This window comes from Chrysochloris asiatica, unplaced genomic scaffold (genome assembly GCF_000296735.1).
Source record: "Chrysochloris asiatica unplaced genomic scaffold, ChrAsi1.0 scaffold00683, whole genome shotgun sequence".
Lineage (NCBI taxonomy): Eukaryota > Metazoa > Chordata > Mammalia > Afrosoricida > Chrysochloridae > Chrysochloris > Chrysochloris asiatica.
The window spans coordinates 35,829-40,169 of NW_006409201.1; positions in this window are offsets into that span (position 1 = coordinate 35,829).

Genomic DNA, 4,341 nt, shown 5'->3' on the forward strand with positions numbered 1-4,341 from the left:
TGCCACAGGACTGAAACGTATTACAAAAAAGATAGTTAATGCCTTTTTCGTGATTGCTTCTGTAGAATATCCCCAATGGGAAAGGAGGCAACCCAGAGTGAAGTCTTTAAGGATACTCAGTTCATTGCCCATTTGCGAGGAATGTATTTTCCTCTTTACTGTCCACAAATGGTGGCTTATAATTAAATATCTGCTGGTGGAAGGATGAAAATCCTCAATTAATCCATCTATTCTATGGAGGATTAAATCAGCAAATTTATGTAAAAGTTTAATAACAGTTAAAAGCACTTAGGTCACTTACAGACAAAGGAAAATAGATAGGTGGAAAGGTATCTTAAAGGAACTCAAAGGTATCTTCTTTTCCTGAAAGAAAGGCAAGATGGTGGCAAGACATTATAGGATGGAAAAATAGTCAGTACTTGCCCCACAATTTTTAAAATGGAGAAAATCTTCCCAAATACCAGTAAGGAGATTTTCTTTCTTTTGATCTAACTCCAAAATTTTCTGTGTCAATGAAGACGAGGTTTTATTCTTTAAAATTCTCATAGCAATAATTCACAATAACAAAGAAAAGCAGATTCACAGGGATCCCAGAAGCTATTAACATAGCTGAGAGACATAGATTGTTTTCAATTAGAGATTGGAGGCAAATTAAGATAAAAGGTCAGAATAGGATACCCAAGAGTCAGAAAAGAGAAATGAAACAAACTAAAATGTATTCCTGAGGTGCCTTTGACCTTCTGAAGGCTATTTCCAATCTTCCACAGCTAGAATCAAGTATTCAGTAGCTTCCAGTGGAATAATCTGGTTCACATTCAACTGAGGTCCCACTAGACTGCTTAGAGGGTCATTCAGAAATATAAATTGTTGTCGTTAAGTGCCATCAAGTTTACTTCAACACATTGAGACTCTATGCACAACAGAATGAAACACTACCCAGTCCTACACCACCTGCAGAATTGTTTTAATGATTGAGCCCATTTCTGTTGCCAATTTGCCAATCCATCTCCTTGAGAGTCGTCTTCTTTTTTGCTGACCCCTCTATTCTACTAAACATGATAGCATTTATGAAGTGTGAGAAATTGTATTTCCCCACCCTGGCTTCTAAGGAGCCTTCTGACTTCTTAGAACACAGACCTGTTTGTTCCCCTGGAAGTTCATGATACCTTCAAAATTATTCTCCAAAACCACAACTCAAATGCATTAATTATTTTATGGGCTTCCTTATTCTTTATCCAACTTTCATATGCATCTGAGGCTAATGAAAATACCATGACTTGGGTCGGGCACAACTTAGTCTTCAAACAGAGAGCTTTGCTCTTGAACCTTTAAAGTGGTCTTGTGCAGCAGATTTTCCTAATTTAATAACTTGCTTGATTTGTTGACTGAAATTTGCATTAGTGTTGATTGTGGATTCAAGCCAAATGAAGTTTTTCACAACTTCCATTTTTTTCTATATTTATCACAATGCTATTTGTTGGTCTAATTATGTGGGTTTCTATTTTCTTTACATTAAAATGCAATCCAAATTGGAGGCTCTAATCTTCGATATGCAACAGAATGCATTTTAAGTTCTCTTTTATTCTAGTATGTAAGGTGGTATTATTTTAAATTGCTGACTCAACCCTGTATAGGGTTTCCAAGGAGTGGTTGGTGGATTTGATGAGACAACCTTGTGAATAGCATACCAGTGCTTATCCTACATCACTACACCAGGACTCCATTATTCTAAGCAGGAAAATGAAAAGCAAAGGTTAAAAGAGAGTGTCCAGGAGTCATAAAAAAGAAATTAAATAAATTCTAATAAGCTGATCTTTGTGAAACCCCATAACCCTCCTGAAGGCTGTTCCCAATCTGCCACTGTCAGAAACATCCTGTAGATAACTTCCACAGGGTCTGATCAGGTCTATGCTTGACTTCCCCTCCTTACTAAACTCTCACTGGACTTCTGGAGAAGTATTCAAAATATTAAGTAATTAAATAACAAAGAAGCAACGAAAGAGGAAGGTGACAAATTGAAACTGACCTGGGAAACCCCTGGGCCCTGGAAACCCACTCTCAGGGGAGAGAATGAGACAAAGATGTCTTTGTGGCCACAATCACTTACCATTGGAAGGTGGCCCAAGGTCTTGAGATTTTTGCTTACCACAGCTTTCTAAACAGAGTCACCATCTTAAATGTTACCCGAACTAAGCCAATTAATGACTTGAAAGTCAAATTGTCACTCAGAAAGAAATATTTATTTAAGAATACCTTTTAGGCAGAGGCATGCTGTACTAGCAGTGTCTCTTTGACCTTACAAGGAGTGGCAAACTATCATAACAGTGCCTCTCTGAGGGTTATATAGGGCAGTTTGTGACAGGGTGGAAATTCCTTTTGTGACCAACAAACTACTACTTTGCCTATCCCTCCTCCCCCTGGACATGCACGAGCACTTTATCTTCAATATGGAATCCAGGTTTTCAAGGGTGTCTGGGACACATTGTCTGCATTCATTATGGTATAGTGATACACATGCAGTTATTATCAGTCTCTGGTTTGATTCCCGCTATGGTTTATGATCACCAACGTGGGTTATTTTAAGGTCTTCTTCTTTTTCTGGTGTACTTTCTACAGAAACCTATTTGTCCTCTTTTTAGGGGAGGAGGGAGTTTGTGGTTAGTTTACTAGTTTATCAGGGACCTGGGTATTGTCTTGTAGGATGGTTTTTTGTTGTTGTTAGGTGCTATTGAGTTAATGACGACTCATAGCCACATTATGCACAGCAGAAGGAAATACTGCCTGATACTGGGCCAACCTACCTCTTGTTGCCACGTTTGAGCCCATTGATGCTGCCACTTGGCCAATCCATCTCGCTGGGGGTCTTCATCTTTTACTCTGACCTTCCACCTTACCAAACATGATATCCTTCTCCAGCGACTGGTCCCTCCTGACAATATGTCTGAAGTTTGATAGACGAAATTTGGTCATCTTGGCCTCAAAGGAGCACTCTGGCTGCACTTCCTCCAAAACAGATCTGTGGGATGGTAAACACCCTGTTAAATTCTTTTTCCAAATGTCAGCATGAGCATACTCCAGGATTTTTGCAAGGCCCAAGGTTTCCATCTATGCTTTCTTTTTAATTATTATTATTTTTTTTTTGGTCAGGCTTTGCAAGGCCCTGAGTTTCTCAGGCCTTTGGCCCTGGTTTGCCTCACAGGTTTGATTAGGATTAACTAGATACCAAGGCCCTATTCCCTAAAGTAGTATTTCATTCAGTATATTCATTATATTCTGTGTATCCATTTATCCAACAGTTGACACTTAGGTTGTTTCTACCTGTTGACATCATGAATGTTGCTGAATGGAACTTCGGTGCAGCTATGTCTGATTGCATCACTGCTTTAAAGGTCCTGAAATACATACATCTTGGAGTGGAATTGATAGGTCATAGGATAGCCAACCAGCTACTTCTCAGAAACACTATACAGGGTCTCCTTGATTGGAGTCAACTTAATGGCACTTAGCAACAACATCAACAATAACATTATAATTCTAATTTCAACATTTTGAGCAACTGCTACACTGTTTTTTACAATGTCTGTATTATTTTACATTCCCATCAGCAATGATTAAGGAAATCCATTTTTGTCACATCCTCACCAACATTTGTTATTCTTTCTATGTTTCTTGGAATCCAAGTGTGGCACTCACTATAGGATAAGCATTAGACAGAAAGGTTGGTTTGAATTGCAAGGTCAGAAATTCAAATCCACCAGCCTTTCCTTGGAAATACTATAGAGGGACACACAGTGTCAAAACTTACTCAATGGCACAAAACAATAGCAATAGCTATGTTTGCTTGTTTTATATCTTAGACATCTTAAGGAAAGAGAAATACAGACCAAAACCACAAATTATTGGTATCAGAGAAATGCATATCCTTGTGGTTTTTGTTTCCATCTCTCTGATAATTAAAAATGCTGAGCAGATTTTCATGTGTTTTTTTGTTTTGTTTTGTTACTTAGAATATCTTTGTTTGTGATATGCATTTTCAAGTCTTTAAAGATATTTTTATTGAATTAATTGTCTATGTATTGTTTAGTTGTCAAAGTTTTATATATATTTTATTAGGTTCTTATAAGAAATAGAGTTTCCAAATATATTCACCCAATAGTAGGTTATCTATAACAATAGATGTTGTTGTTGCTGTTCAGTGCCATTGACTTGGTCCTGACCCATAGCAACCCTGTATAGGGTTTCCAAGGAGCATCTGGTGAGCTTGAACTGCCAATCTTACAGTTCAAATGGCTTTGCAGTCTGGCACATTAAGCCATAGCATCACACCTGGATTTATACAGA